General features: G+C 46.8%; 1 protein-coding gene across 4 annotated transcripts in view; it reads right to left on the bottom strand.

Annotated features, from left to right (window-relative positions):
- The window catches only part of LOC309354210 (transmembrane protease serine 11A-like), a 69,969-nt gene extending 48,711 nt beyond the window's left edge, over positions 1-21,258 (bottom strand). For all 4 annotated transcript variants that reach the window (XM_081884257.1, XM_081884260.1, XM_081884258.1 and 1 more), the window contains exon 1: positions 20,890-21,258. The gene's annotated coding sequence lies outside the window, so the exon portion shown is untranslated. The remainder of the gene's footprint in view (positions 1-20,889) is intronic.
- Between the last annotated feature and the right edge of the window lie 3,486 nt (positions 21,259-24,744).

The following is a 24,744-nucleotide window of genomic DNA, read 5'->3' as shown; positions in this document are numbered from 1 at the left end:
AAGCAATTTCCCTGCAGTGGCAGGTTTTGCCTTCCCCGTAGCAAAACATCACAACTTTGGCGGTTTCAGGCCTTGGGCAGAATCCTTTAGTCTATCTTCCCTAAATTGGGGGGCATGAAGCGGTGACCCACAACCCCCCTGCGGTGGCGATCCCAGGGTTCCCCGTTAAAGGGGTTGTTTTGAGGGGAGTCATTGGCCATACGCCGAGAGGTTGTCAGTGGTCTCCCTGCGTTGCGGTGAAATGGGGAGTGGGCTCTCGGCTTAAACATACGTTTTCCAGAGCCAGCCCAATCCCCCCACAGTTTGGATCACCCTGATGTTCCCCAGATCCCCGGACAGGGACTAGGAGGGAAAAATGCCCAATGCCTAAGCCAAGGTCTCCCTACATCTGAAAGTTTAATCAAGTTGTGGCCAATTTTAATCCCATAACATGTTGTCATGAGTCATCATTCCTCCTGGGGGTCGCCTGGGGTCAGGGGTCTCCACCTGGCCACGCAAATGCCATCCTTAAAAGCCTTACCAAAAATAATCTTTGCTGATAATTCAGAAGACAGGTTATATTCACACAAAAACAGAAGACAGCCATCCCAGAAAAACAGATAGCAGATAATATTTGCAGTACACTTTGTGTTAAAACGGATGCATGTGGTGCTGTGGGTTAAACCACAGAGCCTAGGACTTGCCAATCAGAAGGTCGGCGGTTCGAATCCCCGCAATGGTTCCTGCTCCTGCCAACCTAGCAATTCGAAAGCACGCCAAAGTGCAAGTAGATAAATAGGTACCATACCGGCAGGTAGGTAAACGGCGTTTCCGTGCACTGCTCTGGTTTTGCCAGAAGCGGCTCAGTCATGCTGGCCACATGACCCGGAAGCTGTACGCTGGCTCCCTCGGCCAGTAAAGCGAGATGAGCGCAGCAACCCCAGTGTCGTTTGCAACTGGACTTAACTGTCAGGGGTCCTTTACCTTTACCTTTTAATCGAAAAAAAGGTTGCAAACCGGGACACGCACTTCCGGGTTTGATGTGTTTGTAATTCAAAACGTATGCAAACCAAGATGTATGCAAACCAAGGTACCACTGTAATCCTGAATATTAACAACTTGATGGGCCGCAACCCCAGAGTCGGCCATGACTGGACCTAATGGTCAGGGGTCCCTTTACCCTTTACCTTCATGGTAAAAATGATCCTCTTAGCAGACTTGTCCATCAACCATTTGCTGAAGCATTGCGACAATGGACCGGAGGCTATCAAAGCCCTACCCACATAGCCAAGAGCTCTAAAGAAGACTTGGCTTCAGTTCCCTTTTGCAACTTTCATGAAACTGGTATCTTCAAGGTGTTTTGGTCTACAAGACCTATTAGCTCCAGCCAACATGGCCAATTGTCAGGGATGATGGGAGGTAGAGTCTAGCAACATCTTGGGGGGTGGAGTGACAGGTTCACCACCCCTGGCTTAAATCAACATTGTTAATATCAACATTTCCAAATCTTAACCACCCCTTATTCTAACATAGGAAAAGCAGGTCCATGCCATTTCTTTGTAATCAGATTTCTTTTTTTCGCAGCCACTAGCAGATTCCAAATGAACTAATAATGGACCTGTTTAACCTGTCCGTCAACAACCTTGGATGCTCTCCATTTTTATAAATGAAGATTATGGCATCATTCCATGCATCGTGCAATTGGAGTACATTAAGCATACATTTAATACGCTCATGAATGACACCAGTAAAGGTCTTAAATCACTCAGCAGGGAAGTTATCAAATGTTGAGATTATGTTCTATTTAAAGTTTATATGATGTGTGCCAATAGGAGCTTTAAAAGTCCATAACTCTTCCTTCTTCAGGTTGGGCTCACGTCATTGCTTATAAAAAGCAAAAAATCCTGCAAAGATGTCATTATTGCGAGTTTCTAAGGGTATACATGGAATTGAACTTAGTCTTTGTTCCCCTGCAAACTTGCAAGTAAACATACCCCACTTTGGTACTGCTTCTGAAGTACTATTCTCATACTCAGTTTGGCCAAGACAGTTCTATTTCCTGAGCCTTGTCACAACGAAATCACTGTTAAAGGTAAAGGTAAAGGGACCCCTGACCATTAGGTCCAGTCGTGACCGACTCTGGGGTTGCGGCGCTCATCTCGCTTTATTGGCCGAGGGAGCTGGCGTACAGCTTCCGGGTCATGTGGCCAGCATGACTAAGCCGCTTCTGGCGAACCAGAGAAGCGCACGGCGCCGTTTACCTTCCCGCCGGAGCGGTAGCTATTTATCTATTTGCACTTTGACGTGCTTTCAAACTGCTAGGTGGGCAGGAGCAGGGACCGAGCAATGGGAGCTCACCCCGTTGCGGGGATTCGAACCGCCGACCTTCTGATTGGCAAGTCCTAGGCTCTGTGGTTTAACCCACAGTGCCACCTGCGTCCCTCCTGTTGCCTACTTGGTTATTATTTAGTTGACAGGATGAGGCATCCTTAGTCATAGCACACTAATGCCAGCATATAAACTCTGGACCAGAATGTATGATAACAATGATTAGCTTTACTGCCTGTCCTTCACCACAAGGTCCTTAGGGCGGGTTATATCAAGAGAGCATCAAAAATATTTTATGGCATGAGGATGTATCTCTCTGGACTCATGCCGCAAATACCGCGGCAATAGAGGAACTTTGGCAAGGAAGACTATGAGGAAAAGGCCCTTTGCACCATGAGGCTGCGCTTAGCACAAATATCCTGGCCTCAGAACACATCTATCCTATAGGAAGACCTGAGTGTCCTTCTCTTGAGAGCTTCCGTTGGTGCAAATAGATGCTTCCCCTCTGGAGGGTGGGGAGCAATTCTCAGCAGGAGAGGAAAGAGTTAAGCCACTTCTCTGCATGCCATGGTCCCAATCCAGCTCATGGCTACTGCGGTTAAAGGGAGTGGGGGGGACATCCTTTAAATGCATCTGTACATTTCATATCGCAAAGCCAGAGAGCGTTGCTGAAAAAGATCTCCTGGGGTTCAGGGGTGGAGTTTGGGTGTACTGCATAACTTCCTGCCCCCCCCCCCGTTATGTACTAAAGTTCTCACCCTGGGCCAGCAAGGGGATACTACAGATAGTCTTCACTCAGGTCCGCATATGCAAATTGAAAGTGACGTTCAGTGATTGGATAGTTACAGAAAGTTGTTACTGTTGCTTTGTAGTTGAGCTGAACCCTAGTTTTCACTCAGGTCCACATATGTAGTTGAGCTGAACCCTAGTTTTCACTCAGGTCCACATATGCAAATAAGGAATTGAAAGTGACGTTCAGTGATTGGATAGTTACAGAAAGTTGTTACTGTTGCTTTGTAGTTGAGCTCTATATAAGCAGGCTGGCTGAACCCTTCAGTTCAGTTCTGTTCTGGCCTGTGAATAAACAAGAGCTGTCTGAAGAATCGCTGTGTCATCTGATATGTTCACCCACAACTTAACACCCCCCTCAGAAGCAAATACTAAGTTATGCAAAATAGAGAAAGGTGAAGAATAAATTAAGCAAACTTGATTGGTTGGCACAATTTATGTAGGTCGCAGGGGATGCCTTTCCTGGGCATGAGACGGGAGGCAAAATACTGAAATGCATTACACCGAAGAACGGAAAGGCTGGGTGCTGGAAGTAGGGTCTCAGAAGACCTGCTCTGTTTGAATCCTTGCCCTAGTTGACCAGTCAAATACTGCTCCATGAAGCTGACGGGCAGCAGATTTATTTAATTACAAGGGCAAGAGGAGAAGCAAGGGCCGCTTGCATTCTCATCCTGCAGCACTCAGGGAGCAAACCTCGTAGCACAGCAGAGCTTTTTCTGCTGTAACCAGAACAACAACATGCAGGTTTCAGTGGCAAAGGCCTACCTGCCTAGCAGGTAGGGAGAGCAAGACATATAACCTATATTGGCTCGCAGTACGTTTTTGAGCACAATTCAAAGTGTTGGTGCTGACATTTAAAGCCCTAAATGGACTCAGTCCAGTATACCTGAAGGAGCGTCTCCACCCCCCATCATTCTGCCCGGACACTGAGGTCCACCTCCGAGGGCCTTCTGGCGGTTCCCTCCCTGCGAGAAGTGAGGTTACAGGAAACCAGGCAGAGGGCCTTCGTGGTGGTGGCTCCCGCCCTGTGGAACGCCCTCCCACCAGATGTCAAAGAGAACAACAACTACCAGACTTTTAGAAGACATCTGAAGTTTAGGGAAGTTTTTAATGTTTGATGTATTACAGTATTTTAAATTTTTTTTGGAAGCCGCCCAGAGTGGCTGGGGAAGCCCAGCCAGATGGGTGGGGTATAAATAAATTATTATTATTATTATTATTATTATTATTATTATTATTATTATTATTATTATTATCCAGGTTCAAAACCTTACACAGCCATGAAGTCCACACTGGGTCAGTCACCCAGTTTAAGTCAGGAACATGGAGGCAGGAAACTCTGTATGCTTCACAGGGGAAGGGAAGAATGGAAAGATTGCAAAATAAATAATTCATTGCTGCTTTTTAAACCCAATTTAATTATTTCATAACATCAGCTAGTTTGTGTTTTTTGTGTGCTTGGAATTAGCACGCATATCAAATCTGAATCTTATGTGTTGTTCTCATGGTGTTAAAGCATTAACAATACTTGACCAAAATTGGAGGGGTCAGATAATAATAATAATTTATTATTTATACCATGCCCACCTGTCTGAGTTTCCCCAGCCACTCTGGGCGGCTCCCAATCGAGTGTTAAAAACAATACAGATGATTGGATCCTTTTTGACCAATCGCACACTCGGCCTTAAGAGTGATGCAACTTACCGTATTTTTCGCTCGATAAGACGCACCAGACCATTAGACGCACATAGTTTTTGGAGGAGGAAAACAAGAAAAAAATATTCTGAATCTCAGAAGCTAGAACAACAAGAGGGATCACTGTGCAGCGAAAGCAGCGATCCCTCTTGCTGTTCTGGCTTCTGGGATAGCTGCACAGCCTGCATTCGCTCCATAAGACGCACACACATTTCCCCTTACTTTTTAGGAGGGAAAAAGTGAGTTTTATAGAGCAAAAAATACAGTAATTCCCATTGTTCTTTTACCTATACACTGCAGGAAGTAAACTCCTACTTTGCTGCCCTAAACCTGCTTGTCTCAGCTGTCCCCGATGCTATTTGACTTTTGCGCTGTTTTCCAGGTACTCTCTGTAATGCAAACATGGGCATTTCAGAATGGAAGAAACAGAAGGTTTGGAATTGCCTTGCTACAACCCGGAGATCCTGCCTCCGCCAAAGGGATGCACAGGCAGCCTTGTTCTCACCCACCCACCCCCAAATCAGCTGCATTGCTCAGGCTTGAAACCTTCTCCACCTGCTACTTTGCCTCTTCCCCCACCCCAGGATAAAAAGGCTTCACTTGGAGAAGGTAGACAGAGCAGATGTCCGAGGTCTCCAGCAGTGATAGGAGAGAGTTGGCTGGAGCTCTCCTGTACTACGAAATGATGTTGAAACATCTTGTTGAAGCAGATGCCTGCCTTGGTCTCTCCTACTATCACGGGAGACCTCCGTGGTCTGCTACCCCATCCCTTGGAGACCTCAGAAGGGGCAGCTGGGCATAAGCAGAAACATTAAACAAGTTGGAGTTCTTGTTATTAAATATACCAAGAAAAAAGCACACCAAGAACACAGACCAATGTAAGTTTCAATGGTGGGAGTGGTGTCCAGAGGAGGGCAACCAAAATGGTCAAAGGCCTGGAAACGATGCCTTATGAGGAACGGCTAAGGGAGCTGGGCATGTTTAGCCTGGAGAAGAGGAGGTTAAGGGGTGATATGATAGCCATGTTCAAATATATAAAAGGATGTCACATAGAGGAGGGATAAAGGTTGTTTTCTGCTGCTCCAGAGAAGTGGACACGGAGCAATGGATCCAAACTACAAGAAAGAAGATTCCACCTAAACATTAGGAAGAACTTCCTGACAGTAAGAGCTGTTCGACAGTGGAATTTGCTGCCAAGGAGTGTGGTGGAGTCTCCTTCTTTTGAGGTCTTTAAGCAGAGGCTTGGCAACCATATGTCAGGAGTGCTCTGATGGTGTTTCCTGCTTGGCAGGGGGTTGGACTCAATGGCCCTTGTGGTCTCTTCCAACTCTATGATTCTATGATTCTATGGTCCCTACTCGCAAATCAATAGTCAATAGTAACAAAAACTAATCCATTCAAACTCATAAAAGATATGTATAACACAATGTAATGAATTATTGTGTTGTACATATCTTTATGAGTTTGAATTTGTAATCTCTGTTAGAGTTTGTAATCTCTATTTGAGTTTGTAATCCTTGTCAGAATACATACAGTGGTACCTCGGGTTAAGTACTTAATTCATTCCAGAGGTCCGTTCTTAACCTGAAACTGTTCTTTCTTCTTCTTCTTTTTTTTACTCTTTGGTAAGATTTCATTGCAGCAAAGAGTGTATTCCAATAAGGTAGATATCCAGAAACACACACTATATTTTCAACAGACAAACAGAGCCAATAGAAATTAAAATGCATGGGAAGACTACAGAAGTGGAATAAAAAAGAGGTGCTCTTGTTGGAGAAAATCAGTTAGACACAGAAGATGGCACATCAGGACGTCGAGTTTGAACAATTTTGGGCTTGGGTGAATTGTTTGGGTCTCCCTTTTCTGCTGCATCCGTGTCACAGACATGCACCACGACACTTGGGGTGGACTCTGTACCTGCGTGCAGCTCATATTTCTCACCATATTTGGCTGTAAACTGGCAACCAGTTAACCTGAAACTGTTCTTAACCTGAAGCACCACTTTAGCTAATGGGGCCTCCTGCTGCCACTGCGCCGCCAGAGCCCGATTTCTGTTCTTATCCTGAAGCAAAGTTCTTAACCTGAAGCACTATTTCTGGGTTAGCAGAGTGTGTTACCTGTAGTGTATGTAACCTGAAGCGTATGTAACCCGAGGTACCACTGTACTTTTGAATGGATTAGTTTTTGTTACTATTGACTGTTGATTTGCGAGTAGGGACCACGCCCACTATTGGAATTTACATTGGCCTGAGTTTTTGGTGTGCTTTTTTCTTGGTATAAGCAGAAAGATGGCAGGAGGAGGTCTGCTTGAAATACCCCCCCCCCCCGATTTCTATATGGAGGGATTTGAGCAGGGGTTCTGCAGTAGTTGAGCACTCTTGCACTAAAGACTCACCCCATCCCAGTGGCATAGCTACTCGCTTGGGTGCCCGGGGCAGCCTGCGTGCCCTGCAGCCAGGGGCTGGGCGAGCCAAGGCAGGGTGCGCTGCGTGGAGCCTCTCCTCAGCTTCCCCCTCAGCTGTAGAGCGGCTGAGGCAGTGGGCAGACGCCAGCCCCACGCTGCTCTAAAAAGCACCGCGGAGCTCGCAGACAGTCTGCTGCTGCACCCCCCTCAGGAGAGACGTGGGGCTCAGGCACGCTGCAGTACCCAGCCTCACTAGCGACCAGTGGTGTAGGAAGGGGGTGCAATGGGTGCAGGAGTTATTTAAAATAAAGTGTTGTGGGGACCAATTTTTATTTATTTATTATAAAAACACATATTTTTGCCATTTTGTCACCCCCTCAGTTATGACACCCGAGGTGACCCGCACCCATCACACCCCCCTTCCTACGCCACTGCCCCATCCCTACCCATGCCTTCAAAATGTTCAGACGCACGGGGCACACACACCCTCCAACTGCTTTTGGAGCATTTAAAGGAGCAGGACAGGTTGTAATCTGGGCATGTTTGCTAGAGAGAAGAGGAGGAGGAGGAGGAGGAGGAGGAGGAGGAGGAGGAAGAGTTTGGATTTCATATCCCACTTTATCCCTACCCAAAGGAGTCTCAAAGCGGCTAACATTCTCCTTTCCCTTCCTCCCCCACAACAAACACTCTGTGAGGTGAGTGGGGCTGAGAGACTTCAGAGAAGTGGGACTGGCCCAAGGTCACCCAGCAGCTGCAAGTGGAGGAGCAGGGAAGCGAACCCGGTTCACCAGATTACGAGTCTACCGCTCTTAACCACTACACCACACTGGCTTATCCGCACTTAGCTTTCCCCTGGTCTTTCCAGGCTCGAGTGCAAGCTTTAAAACTCCATGTCAAGGGCGCCTCCCCTTTTCTTTTGCTCCGGAGATTTCCCTAGAAAAACACACTCTCTAAAGCATGACCAGAGCAAACAGAAATCTGTGGAAAACCCAAGCTAGCATTTGCTATGATTGAGTGATAAAGAGCGGGCTTTCACAGAGATAGATCAGGGCAAATAAAATAAATAAATGCTGAGCTTTTAAAGAACGGAACTGTATCTGGAAAGAGTGGGGCAAAAGTTGAGTGTGGAGAGATTAGTAGGGTTGCCCCTTTTTTTAGTTTTATTGTTTCTCTGCCTTTAACATGAAGCAGTTTAATGCTTCTTGACATGAAAGTGAAGCCCATGGTGAGAAAAGGCTTCAATTGCTACATTTCTGTGTGTCAGTGTCAGTCAGGCCATTGTTTCCTTAAAGCTTGGTAGCAGGGGCAGTAAAGAAAGATAGCACATAGAGATGGGGAATAGATTTGCTACAATTCTCATGTAGGACCAGATGCGCAGCCTGGGAGTCATTCTGGGCAGCTGTCTACCAGCTCCATCTGGTACACAGGCTGAGACCCTACCTGCCCGCAGACTGTCTCGCCAGAGTGGTGCATGCTCTTGCGCTCTACGTGGGGCTACCTTTGAAGGTGACCCGGAAACTACAACTAATCCAGAATGTGACAGCTAGACTGGTGATTGGGTGGCCACCGGGACCACATAACACTGGTCCTGAGAGATCTGCATTGGCTCCCAGTACGTTTCCGAGCACAATTCAAAGTGTTGGTGCTGACCTTTAAAGCCCTAAACGGCCTCAGTCCTGTATACCTGAAGGAGCATCTCCATCCTCATCATTCAGCCCGGACACTGAGATCAAGCGCTGAGGGCCTTCTGGCGGTTCCCTCCCTGTGAGAAGGGAGGTTACAGGGAACCAGGCAGAGGGCCTTCTTGGTAGTGGCGCCTGCCCTGTGGAACGCCCTTCTGTCAGATGTCAAGGAAATAAACAACTACCTGACTTTTAGAAGACATCTGAAGGCAGCCCTGTTTAGGGACGTTTTTAATGTTTGATGTTTTATGGTGTTTTTAATATCCTGTTGGGAGCCGCCCAGAGTGGCTGGAGAGGCCTGGCCAGATGGGCAGGGTATAATAAATCATCATCATCATCTAAAGGGGAACTGATTTTATAATGAATTGATTTTAGAATGCTGTATTATATTACTGTTGTTAGCCGCTCTGAGCCCAGCTTCGGCTGGGGAGGGCAGGATATATATAAAATTTTCTTATTATTATCATCAACCTACTAAGGAAATTCACACTTTTGGAAGTGAACTGAACCATATCCACCTTTTGAAGTTCGCACTTCTCCCAAACTTGTCATACAATCTTCTGACCAAGGAATGCATAGTAAGGCATATGCCAAAGCGTGCAAGATTAGAATGCATTATGTTAGGGGAGATTGCTTTGCAAAAACGTGTAAAGAAATTTGCACTAAAATAGTGATGAATTTTCATGAGGATTTTGTTTTTCAATGTGAGCTGATGCAGAAATAGTGATCTCAAGACTAGAAAAATGAGAAGCCAAAGCTGACATATCCCTCCTCCCTTGCACCTTGAGATGACCGTCCCATCTTAGCAGGAGAGCAACATCTGAAGATAAAGGCAAGGTGGTTAGAACTTGCTGAAATGAAATGTAAAGACCCCAGAAAAGGGGTTGGTTTAAAAAAATGGACTCAAAAGCAGTCATGATTCTGGGGAAAGAGGTATTAAAACAGATTTAAAATGTGCTTTTAAAAACCCTAAGACACTGTATTAGAAATGAGAATAAAGGTAAAGGTACCCCTGACCATCAGGTCCAGTCGTGACCGACTCTGGGGTTGCGCGCTCATCTCGCTCTATAGGCCGGAGCCGGCGCTTGTCCGCAGACAGTTTCTGGGTCACGTGGCCAGCGTGACTAAGCCGCTTCTGGCGAACCAGAGCAGCACACGGAAACGCCGTTTACCTTCCCGCCAGAGAGCGGTCCCTATTTATCTACTTGCACTGTGAGGCGCTTTCGAACTTAGAATGGGGAGGTACAATTCGCGGGGTGCAAACAAGAGGAAATCAGACAAGGCACTAAATAACAATAGCAGCAGTAGCATCTTGTCACCCAATACAAACAGATGTCTCAAAGCAACCTACAACTCCATGGAATACAAAAACCACCCAAAAAACTAAAAACGAGAAAACGGAGTACAATAAGTGCTCTTCCAGCAATTCTATTAAAACGACAAGTCCTTTAGTCCAAAATGATGACTCTGATCATCATCAGTGCTGCTTTACTAAAGGGGAAATCTTTGTGAATTAACAATAAAATAAGAAAAGTATAAATAAAACAATAAAATAAGAAAATAAAACAATAAAATAAGAAAAAGGGACACGGGTGGCGCTGTGGGTTAAACCACAGAGCCTAGGACTTGCTGATCAGAAGGTTGGCGGTTCGAATCCCCATGACAGGGTGAGCTCCAGTTGCTCGGTCCCTGCTCCTGCCAACCTAGCAGTTTGAAAGCACATCAAAGTGCAAGTAGATAAATAGCTACCACTCCGGCAGGAAGGTAAACGGCGCTGTGCGCTTCTCTGGTTCGCCAGAAGCGGCTTAGTCCTGCTGGCCACATGACCCAGAAACTGTACGCCAGCTCCCTCGGCCAATAAAGTGAGATGAGCACCCCAACCCCAGAGTTGGTCATGACTGGACCTAATGGTCAGGGGTCCCTTTACTTTTACCTTAAGAAAAGTAAACAGCAAGGAAGGGCAGGAGAAAAACAACCACCCAATTAAAGTACTATGTGCTGAGAAGGAAGGGAACCAGGTGTTGATGCCTTGATTGATTGATTGATTGATTGATTGATTATTACTCTACTCCAGAAAAAGCGCAGGAAAATTGAGCAACAGCGCCCACCAGGGAAGCAATAATAAAGGCCACCATGAGAGGTGGAAGAAAGGAAAAGTGGTCAGGTTCCCACCGACTAAGGGCTCATCTAGAATTACCTTGAAAACCCCAAATTGCTGTTTTTTCTGATTCAGCTGTAACAACTGGGTTTTCCTGGAGAAAGCAGCAGGGCAAAAAAATGGTGCATAGATACGAACCAGGAAGCTTAGCAAACACAGGACCAAAGGTGAAGTGTGAGCGAGCCCCAGGTCATGCCCACTGAGTGGACGGAACATTATAGAACATACGTGTAATACTTCTCGTGTGCAGAATACTGGGCTGCAGGTCTGGATGTAGCAAGCAAGCAAAACTGCAACCTCTGTCTGGAAGCAAGTTGTTGCTGTTGCTTTTAAAAATATATCTAGGGAGAGTTTAAATGCCACTGTGTACCTTGCGTAGTTTGGCACCAAGAGTAGGAAAAATGATCTGTGAGAAAACTAGTCAAAATAAAATCTGGGAGAGGTTTCTTTTAAAAAAAAATGCATGTGATTTGTCTCTTATAATGCTAAGGAACTTCGCTACCCCTTTGTGAGAGGTTCAGCAGTCTATGAGGAAGGGAACATTTGCATGCTGAAACCGTGCCATCTTGGTTTCTAAAATAAATAAAATCCAAAGGTTGCCCCCTTTTCTTTCCTCTTTGGCAAACGCGTTTCGGTTTTTTCCCTCCGGAACACTGCAGGAAGTGAGGTTCTTAGCATCCTGTCTTGACAGCACTGGTGTCATTCTTTCACAACAGTTGAACTACTGCCGAGAGAGAGAACAAGAGAGAGAGAGAGAGAGAGAGAGAGAGAGAGAGAGAGAGAGAGAGAGAGAGCAGGATCACCTGATGCACATTGATGTGGCCTTTAGTGGCGGATTAATCCTCTCTGCAACAGGATTCTGTTTTTCTTCCTCAAAGCGGTGTAATAATAGCACGGGGTAAGTAAGGGAAGAGGCAGCAAAGTGGTGACCTCACCAAACCAGGGGTACAGAAAGGGGGATGCGGTGGGGGTGGTTCGCCCCGGGTGTCATCCCAGAGGGGGGTGACAACCCCCCCCCCAGGGCAGATTGCATTGCTTTGCTGCAATCGGCCCCCTGCCAGGAGGATCACGCCACCTTGCCGTGATGGGACCCCCACTGGGAGGATTGCGCCATTGTGCCACAATCGCCCCCCTCCGCCACTGCACCACACTCCATTCTTGAGTGATTTGGGGTGCAGTTCTTAAAATATAATTCATCTCTCTCAAAGTCTAAACCTAGCCTACCACACTTTCCTTCAGCGTGTATCAGGATCCAAAAAGGGTCTTGAACATATAGTATGAGAGAGGAAGGATGTGGTGTCATGGTTAGAGTGTTGGACCAGGAACTGGGAGACCAGTCTTCAAATCCCTACTTGGCCACTAAGTTCACTCCGTGACCTTGGGCCAGACACCATCTCTTAGCCTAACCCAACCATGGACACCACCGGCAGCTCCGTGGGGGAAATGGTGGCTTAATAATAAAATAAATAAATTTAGCCAACTCTCAGGGCTGTCTTAAGCATATGTGGCACCAGGGTGCAAATATCCGCTTGCCTCCCCGGTTGCCCAGTCCCAGGCATGCAGGAAGGTAGAGCTGGCCGGCCACATCAGTGTCTTGCTGGCTCGGTCGCCCCCGAACTCGCGGCACAGAGCCGCCCGCAGCAGAGGAGCCCGACGTGGTGCTCAGACCGATGGGTGGGCTCTTCCCTGGACTCAACTCTCAGACCCCGGACTCTTGGCCTGGCACCCCTGAGAGCCCGGTGCCCAGGTGCCCTGCACCCCAGCACCTATGGGCCCTGCCAACTCTGGAAGGGGTTACAGGGAGGCCAGACTTCCCTATACAAACAGACAAGAGCAGATCAGGTGCTACTTCATGACCCTTTGACAGAGATATGCTGAGCTGTAGCTGAATCCAAGGTAGATTCTGAGAATATGGAACAATCCATTGAGAAGGTCCCCTGTTGAAGTTTATTGGGCGCTTTGGTCTAAACCACTGAGCCTATTGGGCTTGATGATCAGAAGGTCGGCAGTTCAATTCCCCGCAACAGGGTGAGCTCCCATTGCTCAGTCCCAGCTCCTGCCAACCTAGCAGTTCAAAAGCATGTCAAAGTGCAAGTAGATAAATAGGTACCACTCCGGCGGGAAGGTAAATGGCGTTTTTGTGCGCTGTTCTGGTTCGTCAGAAAGTGGCTTAGTCATGCTGGCCACATGACCCGGAAGCTGTACGCCGGCTACCTCGGCCAATAAAGCGAGATGAGCGTCGCAACCCCAGAGTTGTCCATGACTGGACCTAATGCTCAGGGGTCCCTTTACCTTTACCTTTACCTTAATTTAACCCTTAGTAAAATAGATTCCTTGACACTTGGATTCCTAGAGAGCAACTACTCTTCACCAAAGCCAACACCTTTAAGATACATTGACCGTGAAGATGGAAGGACCAAGAGGTTCAATTAACCACTGGTCATGTTTGTCTCAAGACAGAGAAAAAGCCCCCTTTTTAAGAGGATAATTACACAGCAGTCCATATGAGCAAAAGCCTTGGATACAATATTTTACGTCTGGGCTCATGCCTTATGTGGATACTACAGGTTCAGGCAATATGGTTTGGGCCTTCATTTCTGGTCTCGAGGAAATATTTCCATAGTTGCCAGGCGAGGTGGAGTAGCTTGTTCAAAGACAAATTACAGGCAGAACAGGTGGAGTTGCAGGTTGTATGGAGGTACACATCTCCATATGAACTTGCCTGGGCTTTGAGATCTTCTGGGAGGCCTTTCTCTTGATCCTGCCACCTTCAGAGGCATGTGAGGACATGAGAGATGGCCTTCTCAGTGGCTGTTCCCAGGTTGTGGAACTCCCTTCCATGGAAGGCTGGATAGACCTCCTCTCTACTTTCATTTTGCTGGCAGGCAGATTTTTGTTTTGTTGTTCCAACAGGTCTTGGGGCTGTTGTGGCAGGGTCTTCTGAGGATAGGCGTTACACGCACAAAGAGAGAGGGATTGCTGCTTTTAAATGGTTTTAGTGTTTTAGTGCAGATTTTAGTAGCGTTATTTGTTTAACTTGCTTTTTTAAATATTTATCTTCATTCTCTGTGTTTTAGTTGCATCTATTTTAACTTATGATGTGAGCTGCCTTAGGTTCTGGATTAGGAGAAAGGCAGGATATAAATACAGTGGACGCTTGGGTGGCGAACGTGATCCGTGCAGGAGGCACGTTCGCAACCGGCAGCGACGCATCTGTTCACGCGTGGGTTGTGATTCGGCACTTCTGTGCAAAGCACGATTTAGTGCTTCTGCACATGCACGACCGCTGAAACCTGGAAGTAACCCATTCCAGTACTTCTGGGTTTTGGCGATCCGTAACACCAAAAAACATAACCCGAGGTATGACTGTAAATAAGATAGGGATTATGTAACAGATGTCAAGCAGTTTGAATGTACTGCTCTGGTTATGTACAAACAACATTTTATTCTAGACTCAATGGAGACTAAGTACTACCTTTTTTTCCTAGGTAGTCCACACACACTCTAAATCAGGCTTCCTTAACCTCGGCCCTCCAGATGTTTTGAGACTACAACTCCCATCATCCCTGACCTCTGGTCCTGCTAGCTAGGGATCATGGGAGTTGTAGGCCAAAAACATCTGGAGGGCCGAGGTTGAGGAAGCCTGCTCTAGATCTATGGCATATTTTGCATCCCTTAAAAGTGCTTCTTGAGGAAACCGGCCTCATTCTGAAAAGGAAAGCTCGTTGCCGGTTGATTTTGCCTTGCTCAGCAGCATGCCCCTTTGAAATGACATTTTGGGTCACCAATTCCTTCTTCATTCACCTGGAGCTTGTGCAGGATAGAAAAGACATTGCTAGCCTAATGAAGGGGAGAGTTTTCAAATGGTATCAAGTAACCATATCTGGCACCTTTGCTATACAGTGTTACCTCGGTTTAAGAACAGCCTAGTTTATGAACGATTCGCTGATGAACTCCGCAAACCGGAAGAAGTGTCCTGGTTTGCGAACTTTACCTTGATCTCTAACAACAGAAACCAAATGGTGGAAGGGCACCGGCAGCGGGAGGCCTCATTTGAGAAAGCGTACCTCAGTTTAAGAACGGTTTCAGTTTAAGAACGGACTTCCAGAACGGATTAAGTTCATAAACCAAGGTACCACTGTAGAGTTTTTTTCCAATGCTGACTATGTACCTCTTTACCTCTGACACCTAAGCTGTATATTTGTTATACCCACCCTGTTCTTGTGATTGTAATTTGTTCTGAACCATTTTTTAATGTTTTTAAAAAATGATTTCAACCTGCCCTGGGGGCATTAGAGGAAAGGGTTAGCAAATATTAATACTACTACTACTACCAGCAGTAGTAAATTTTGCCTCAGGAAGGCTGACCTGAAAGCTCTGCTTTTAGTCCTTCCATAAAATGGCCAGTTGAGACCTGGATGTGTTGTTTGGTCGTTTAGTCGTGTCCAACTCTTTGTGACCCCATGGACCAGAGCACGCCAGGCACTCCTGTCTTCCACTGCCTCCCGCAGTTTGGTCAAACTCATGTTGGTAGCTTCGAGAACACTGTCCAACCATCTCGTCCTCTGTCGTCCCCTTCTCCTTGTGCCCTCCATCTTTCCCAACATCAGGGTCTTTTCCAGGGAGTCTTCTCTTCTCATGAGGTGGCCAAAGTACTGGAGCCTCAGCTTCAGGATCTGTCCTTCCCGTGAGCAATCAGGGCTGATTTCCTTCAAAATGGATAGGTTGGATCTTCTTGCAGTCCATGGGACTCTCCAGAGTCTCCTCCAGCACCATAATTCAAAAGCATCAGTTTTTTGGCGATCAGCCTTCTTTATGGTCCAGCTCTCACTTCCATGCATCACTACTGGGGAAACCAGTATGCTAGCTATGACTAAACCATTAAATTCCCATTGTTTTTACTGTAACCACCAGCGCAGCAAAAAGGCAGGGCATGGCAGGCAAACCGGGTGCCGGGGTGGCTGCATTTTCATTGCCATTGCGTAACGCAGGGCTGAGGTTCTGATTCATGTATGCACCATGAGGAGTACCTATCTCAGGGCTGACCCAGCAGAGAGAGGTGGAACGAGAGCTGGCTCTGCCTCAAGAAACATCACATCCAGAGTTTCCGGGGTTCACCTGAGGCTGCTCAAGGTGACTGGCTCCAGGAAGATGTAGCAGATAAGATTTGACTTCACACTCAAGTCTGACAGAATTAGCAGGAACGCGTGTGACCTGCCCTCTTTCCTTCCTGTACATGCGTACGGCAAAAGCCCCACTCAGCCATCCTGAAACATGTCGCAGTCTCTGTGTGAGGGAGGAGAGCAAGGCCTCACCTTTTCACCCCACCCTCACAGTTGTGTGCCACAACGGCCTTGCCTCAAGGCTAACTGTGCTTGCCCCATGTTGGAACCCTGAGCTACCCCATAGCCCTCACTCCTACAACATTAGTATAGCAACACTAGACTGCTATGTAAGGACGCAGGTGATGCTGTTGTCTAAACCACTGAGCCTCTTGGGCTTACTGATCAAAAAGTCGGCGGTTCGAATCCCCGTGACGGGGTGAGCTCCCTTTGCTCGGTCCCTGCTCCTGCCAACCTAGCAGTTCAAAAGCATGCCAGTGCAAGTAGATAAGTAGGTACCACTCCGGCGGGAAGGTAAACGGCGTTTCCGTGCGCTGCTCTGGTTTCGCCAGAAGCAGCTTAGTCATGCTGGTCACATGACCCAGAAAAACTGTCTGCGGACAAACACTGGCTCCCTCGGCCTATAAAGTAAGATGAGCACTGCAACCCCAGAGTCCTCTGCAACTGGACTTAACTGTCAGGGGTCCTTTACCTTTACCTTTACCTTTACTAGTCTGCTATGTAGGGCTGGCATAGCCCACACTTTCTGAAGCAGAATGCCTGCTCACTGCAATATGAATATACAGTGGTACCTCAGATTAAGTATTTAATTCGTTCCGGAGGTCCGTTCTTAACCTGAAATTGTTCTTAACCTGAAGCACCACTTTAGCTAATGAGGCCTCCTGCTGCCGTTGCACCGCCGGCGTGCAATTTCTGTTTTCATCCTGAAGCAAAGTTCTTAACCCGAGGTACTATTTCTGGTTTAGCAGATTCTGTAACCTGAAGCGTCTGTAACCCGAGGTACCACTGTACTAATGGTGGGTTTCATTTGCCTTCATATTAGAATAATGTTTACCAAGGTCCGCCTGTATGATTTTGTCACCTGAGGTGAGAGCAGTAAGCTGTTGCCTTGTCCCTGCCAAAGTCCAGGGTTCGCACAGTGGCAACTTTGAGATTTCAGTGGTGGGTCCCTGCTACCATGGAAGACATGATAGCAGCTTCTCCTCACTTCTCTGGTGGGATAGGGAAGCAGGGGCAGATCTACTAGGAAACTAATGAAGATTAAGCTTCCGGGCCCCAATCCCAGAGTGGCCCCAGAAACAAGTTTTGTCCGTGTTGCTTAAAAGTGTTGGGTCTAGTAGAACCAATCTGAGCCGTGTAACTCACATTGATTCATTTCTTCTTGCATATATTTCATCAATCCCAAAGCTCCCGTTTGCCAGAAGCGGCTTAGTCATGCTGGCCACATGACCCGGAAGCTGTACGCCGGCTCCCTCGGCCAATAAAGCGAGATGAGCGCCGAAACCCCAGAGTCAGCCACGACTGGACCTAATGGTTAGGGGTCCCTTTACCTTTTATTGCTTACCAGTGGCGTAGCGTGGGTTGTCAGCACCCGGGGCAAGGCAAGTAATTTGCACCCCCTAACCCGTGGATTTGCGCCCTCTAACCCATGGATTTGCGCACCCTAACCCTAACCCCCAGATGTTGCGCCCGGTGCGGCCGGCCCCCCCTGCACCCCCACGCTACGCCACTGTTGCTTACAGTGGTGGAAATAGACAGGCTAAAAGAGTAGTGACTTTGGAGCAGCCAGACTGACTTTCCATCATATCCTCTCATACTTTATGTGCTCTGCTGCCTGACCTATCTCTGTCCTGCTGGGCAACAGAGCTGCAGGCAGCAATAAAACAAAAGATGGTGATGAACAGGCAACATGGCAAAGCAATTAGAGCTTTCCGCTTCTCCATACAATTAAAAAAATAAAATTGCAATTATAGGTCTAAGCCGAACGGTGTGCATGCTAGATTGGATCCTGAGGAGTTAAGCCTGTGGTTAAGATGGAAGAGCAACTTTTGTACCCTATGGCTTCGGCTCATTTTCTTGTTTAGGTTTTGAAGTTTGTAGAGTTTGTTAAGCCTTCCCCTCAGGACTAGGCTTCAAAGATACTGAGGAAGAAAGGAGAGGAAGAAAGCCACGAGACAGAAGGAAGATGAATGGAAAGGGCTGTAAAAAAAAATTTTAACGAGGAAACTGAAACTCTCTCTGAAGTAAGCTCTCTGGTAAAGCCGAATGATTCAATTGATGTGTGTTAAGGATGTGCGCCATTTTTACTTGACAGTCCTAAAAACAATAAGGTAAGGACAGCCTGCTAGATCCAGCGTTCTTCTCTCATGGTGGCTGAACAGTTGCTTGGGCAAAACCAGCAATCAAGATTCGAACACAAGACCCCTCTCCCCTCTTGTGGTTTCCAGCAACTGGCATTTAGAAGCATAGCTGACTCCAACTGTGGATACAGAAAATAGCCATCCTGGCTGGTAGCTATTGACAGCCCTCTCTTCCTCGGGGAATCTGTCTAATCTTCTTTTGAAGCCACCCAACTTGGTGGCCATCGCTGCCTCCATTGTTTAATTATGCATTGTGTGAAGAAGTGCTTTCTTACCTGCCTTGAATCTTCCAACATTTACAAACCAAGTGGGGGAATGTGATTCCTGCAAGGCAGCGGCTTTCCAAACTGCAAAGGTGCAGCCCTCCCTTACGACTTAATTCAAGCATGGGGAGCTGGTTGCTTCCCTTCTGTTTAACTCCCAGTCCTGGCCAGCTGTGGCCTTGCACTGCTTTCTGTTGCGAATGCACCAAAGCCGTAGCATAGAAGCAGCCCGTGGCCGGTCATCAGGTGACCATGGGGCAGGGCAGGGTAGCAGGACAAACCTTCATGCAAAGGTTTTTTTGGGGGGGGTGTCTCATACCTAAGCTTCCCCACTCCCATTTTGGCTTTCCAGCACACCTGGATTTATGCATGCACTACATAACTAGAAAAGGGAACGATAATAATAATAATAATTTATTTATAGCCCACCCATCTGGCTGGGCTTCCCAAGCCACTCTGGGTGGTTTCCAACAAAACACTAAAATACAATAACCTATTAAACATTAAAAGCTTCCCTAAACAGGGCTACCTTCAGATGTCCTCTAAAAGTTTGGTAGTTGTTGTTCTCTTTGACATCTGGTGGGAGGGCGTTCCACAGGGCGGGCGCCACTACCGAGAAGGCCCTCTGCCTGGTTCCCTGTAACTTGGCTTCTCGCAGAGAGGGAACCACCAGAAGGCCCTCGGAGCTGGACCTCAGTGTCCAGGCAGAACGATGGAGGGCAGAACGATGACCAAACAATAGTTGCCAATCAACATAAGGCAATGTAAGCTACCAGACAGCCTGAGCATGAGAGTCACATGAGGTTTATTAAATGCATTAATTTAATAAATTACAATCCAACAGGTGCACAACCATAACATAAGTGCCATAAGAAATGCCTCTGGATGAACAAGTAGAACAGCATTTTTCCTAGGGGCAAACTATTGTTCTTGGAATTCTGGGAACCAGTTTTATCTGTGCAATGAATAGACAGTCCTTCCTCGAGGAAAAATCTCTGGATCCTACATCCCAAACCCTAAGAACGCAAGAGCTGCCTGACTCGATCCGGGCATCCGTCTACTTCAACATTTCCACTCCAGCGACAGTCCTTCAGACTATTTAAAATGTTTAAGGCCCTCTTTTCCACACACTTTCAGACCTCACGGGGAAATGTTGCAATATAATAATTCAAAACACACAGAGAGAATCACTGCAATAATAGTTTCAATAGAACATCCAGCAGCCCAGATGCCTTTTGAAGCTCACAAGCAAAGACTCCTTGTTCTTTTGACAGCCGCTTTGCTGAAGGATCGTATGCCAATATTGTGAAAGAAAGAAACAAATAAAATAAATGCCAAGTATATAAAACAAACAAATAAATCCTGTGCTTTCCCCCCTCCCAAACACCTGATGCTCAAGACAGGCTGGACACAGAGACTTTGCAGAACTGAGTTGTCACAAGCAAGTGTTCATTTATCAGGGGAAAGATAGCAAAGTCCTAAACAGAGGGGGGAATTTTACAGAAAGATAAAGCAGTACAGTGAGAGCATTGAGTGTTCACACAAGAAGTCCCAATGAATTTGGGTTTGAACCCCAGTGTCTGTGCCCCAAACTGCAGCCTCGTTTTCTCGTTTTCTTAACTGCTCCTCTCCCCTGAAATCCCATACAGACAGCAGCCTCCGCAGCAGAAAGAGAGAGAGAGAGAGAGAGAGAGAGAGAGAGAGAGAGAGAGAGAGAGAGAGAGAGAGAGAGAGAAATGAGAGAGACATGCATTCTCACATGTCTGTCACACTTCCATATCCCTTGTAAATGTATACAGCAGTCAGAGGGTGGTCAGTGCACTGAATGAGTGCCAGCCAGGGGCAAGGTCTCTTCTTGCCTTTTCCTAAGCCGTTTTCACTGCCTTAATACTTTCTTCCAGTAACAAGGAAGGAAGGAAGGAAGGACCTTCTAGCAAAGTCTACTTTTCATACAAATTATACATCCAGAGAGGCACAGCCAGTTTGAGAGGGGGTGATGTGGAAACAGCCTCCCCAACTCTGGCAGGGAATCCAAACTGTTGCAATGTCGGCCTCTGCCTCCTTGTCGAAAACCATCCACAGTTTTTAAAAAGTAAAAGAGTTCTTACCTGCAGGTACTGATTGTAGCTGAGGAGCCCTCGCCTCCACCGGGCGGCATTCACAGCAGGTTGTGTGGCATGATCACTCTGCACATTTGATGCTTTATGGGCTGGATTAGGATTAAAAAAACGAAGCCACCAACACGATAGATAAAACAAGTTGGACAAGTCACGGTGACAAGCGATTCAGCTCGTCGTAAGATTTCAAGGCAGGACTCATAACCATAACAGTGCCTTATGCTTAATAATAATGCCTTTCTTTCAAGAATCTTGGTGACTTTGACAAGCAATAACTCATTGCGCCTTGCAACACAACCCCAGAGAGGTTGGTAAACAGAAATTCGGGGAGCCGTGGAAAGCTTTACAGGGAGCGGAGAGCGGGGGGGGGGGGGACTCCCTTCTGCTGGCCAAGCAAGATCAAATAAAGAAGACATTTGGCAGAACAGAATGAAACAAAGAATTTACAAAGTGTTCCCAGGAAGCTGGCATTAGAAAATGATGGATGTCTGTTTAGGTAAATCAGTGTGGTCACCTGTAAATCAAAGGAACCAGACAGATTTATAACCGCTGGGAATCTGGACCATTGATTCCCATGGAATTCGACTTGACCTCCATGTCAAAACCAGGTTAAGCTGCCTGGGGTCCTGCTGTATTTCCCAAAATGGGGGCCCAGCCCTCGCCCCCAGGAACGCATTAAACAAGGTACCATAAAATACGTCTTGTGGTAACTTAAATGCTATGAGGTTTGGAACGATATAAAGTTTCAGGAACTACAAAAAATATGCCGAGCCCATCAGGTTTCAGGACTTGCAGCGAAACACAAACAAAAAAAGTTTTGCCAAACTGGAAATCAGAGTGACGTGCTTTCATTTTTAAAACAACCCCCCCTTCCCCCCCTACTTTGCTTTCGCAAGTAAAATAGTAAGGAAAAGCATAAGGCCACTATTTTCCCTAATTGCCCAGTAAAAGAATAAAACCTGCTCCCACTTTTCAAAGCTTTGCCCCAAAGATAAAACCAGGGTTTTGTTTTTCCCAGCCAGAACTCAGTTCCAGCACCTCTTAGGTGAGCATTATAAGAGAACAAAGGAGGCGTTCATTGTGAGTTCCGGCTCCTCTTTTTCTATAAAAATAGCACTGGGTAAATCCTCTGGTAAATAAAAAATCCAAGGAGGAGTAGAAAGTTTTGCAGCTGGGTGGGACACTTCCTTCTGCTGGCTAAAACCAGAATTCTTTAAATCCTTTTTTTTAAAAAAAAATATTACTAATAAATGTTGTTAACATTATCCTTTGATTCGGCAAACCTGTGCCCGCTTGCCTGGGAGGAAACCTCAGTGTACACAAAGAAACTTACCATATTTTTCCGTCTATAAGACGGCCCCATGTATAAGACTCAGATTTAAGGAAATGGGGAAATACACTATCCGTGTGTAAGAGGCTCCCTAATTTTCGACATTATTTATTAGGGATGGGGAAACCTAGTCTTATACACGGAAAAATACGGTACTTTCCAGAAAGACATATATACCACTGCACAACTAGACTTCAGTGCCTTTTGCAGCAGTATGCATGCCTAATCCTCTTTGCAAGTTTTCACATTTTGCGATTGGGTGGCGGTGCTCTTTAATTGGATGCCAGTGTGCTTGCCTCGGTAATAGACTGGATGAGAGCCAACAAACTGAAGCTCAATCCAGGTGAGACTGAGACACTGTGAGTGGGTGGTTCCCTAGACTGGAGGGATGGGGGTGGCCTGCTCTTGATGGGGTTACACTTTCTCTGAAGGAGCCGATATGCAGCTTTCGGATCCATTGCTGCCACTTGAGGTGCAGAGTGCCTTCCATCAGCTTCGGCTGGTGGCCCAGCTGCACCCTTATCCAGACAGGTATAGCCTAACTTCTGGGGCCTACGGTCTGATAACATCTAGATTAGATTAATCGGGTCCTCCCTTAAAGAGGGCACATGTTGCGGTGGGACCTGGCAACCTGACCCTGTGTTGTGGGTGGGTACGTTTGAATAGCCACAACACCCGATTGGTAGGTCCTTTGATGCAGGGTGCAATCTGGCCAATGGGACGCAGTCCAAACAGTTTGAGGGACCTATTTAAGCCCACGCACGTGACCCAGAGCTTCCACTTTCGGCGTGTGCATTTGGAACACCCACCCACCTCTCCCTATTTTTAGGGCTTTCCGCATGACCTTGCTATGCCGTCGTGTGTCCTCTGTCATTGGGACAGGGGCACGGCAGGAATTTTCCCCACTTGGCTGATTGGCTGTTGCCATTTGGGTTTCGCCTGCCGCGTAGCAAATCATCACAACTTGTAAGATTGCGGATAGGCTCTGGTTCAGGTGATAGGGATGGGAGAACGGTATCACCATCCCTATGTGAAGGGTATTCTGTTAAAGGAATCCAGGGACTTGATGGTTTGGTCAACTCCTGTGAGGGGGTTGTGCCCGTGCCTGAGTCCAGGGGGGCATTTGGGTGGTGGAGATAGCCTGCTCCCAGCTTTCCGCTTATCCAGGTGTTCACCCTTGGCTGACCTATGCTGGTGCCCTGGGTCAGTGCTACCTGCAACAGGTGCAGGGAGCTAGTTGAACCAGAGCCTATGCAACCACTCACTTGCTGTAATCAATAAAGTTGTGGCCTAAATTCTGCCAAAAACCAAACCAAAATTTGAGTCTTGTCTGAATTTATTTCAGGGAGCGGGTTAAAGTTCTCAACATGCAACTGCAGCACGTTATACGTGTGTCTGAATACGGTTTGGAAACTTCAGCTGGTGAAGAATCCAGAAGCCAGGTTGCTCACCAGGGCAAGACGGTTTGAGCATATTACACGGATCCTGACCTGACTTCACTAGCTGCCAATTAGTTTCTGGGCCCAATTCAGAGCGCTGGTTTTGACCTTACAAGCTTTAAATACTCGGTCCAGTATACCTGAAGGAGCGTCTCCACCCCCATCATTCTGCCCGGACGCTGAGGTCCAGCGCCGAGGGCCTTCTGGCGGTTCCCTCATTGCGAGAAGCAAAGCTACAGGGAACCAGGCAGAGGGCCTTCTCGGTAGTGGCGCCCGCCCTGTGGAACGCCCTTCCAGCAGATGTCAAAGCAATAAACAACTACCTGACATTCAGAAGACATCTTAAGGCAGCCCTGTTCAGGGAAGTTTTTAACGTGTGATTTTACTGTATTTTTGGTTTTTATGGAAGCCGCCCAGAGTGGCTGGGGAGGCCCAGCCAGATGGGTGGGGTATAAATAATAAATTATTATTATTATTATTATTATTATTATTAATAATAATAATAATAATGGCTCAGGACTGCAAGACCTCAAGGACCGCCTCTCCCCATATTAACAGACCTAGAACCCGTGATCATCATCTGAGTCTCTTCTTTGTGTGCCCCATTCATGAGAGGTCTGGAGGGCCTTTTCTGTGGTGGCCCCCCCACTTGTGGAATGTTCTCCAATGAGATGCTCACCTGGCGACTTCATTACTTAACTTTAGGCGCCAGGTGAACACATTTCTCAATAACCAGGCCTTTGGCTGATTAACATCCTATGGTCTTTTTAATGTGTTGGGGGGGCGGTTTACTGGTTTGTTTATGTTTTGTTATGTCTTTTGTGTTCTCGTTTTGTATTTTTACGTTGTGAATCACCCTGTGATCTTCAGATGAAGGGTGGTAAACAAATTTAAACAACAACATATACTCATTGTGTAGTAGTATTTGCAGAAAATAATATCTAAGACCTGATTTCTTATGAAGCCATCATAAGAAAGATGGAACCTGATTACTAGAGAGGGAGGGGGTGATCACACTACAGCAAACCAAAGACTAGAAAATAAGAAGTAGGAAAGAAAAATGCACTAAAGTGGGGG

This window comes from Podarcis melisellensis (assembly GCF_964234715.1).
Source record: "Podarcis melisellensis genome assembly, chromosome: 13".
In the NCBI taxonomy this organism is placed as follows: Eukaryota; Metazoa; Chordata; class Lepidosauria; order Squamata; family Lacertidae; genus Podarcis; species Podarcis melisellensis.
The sequence above is the reverse complement of the archived record's forward strand: the minus strand, read 5'-3'. Positions and strand labels throughout refer to the sequence as shown.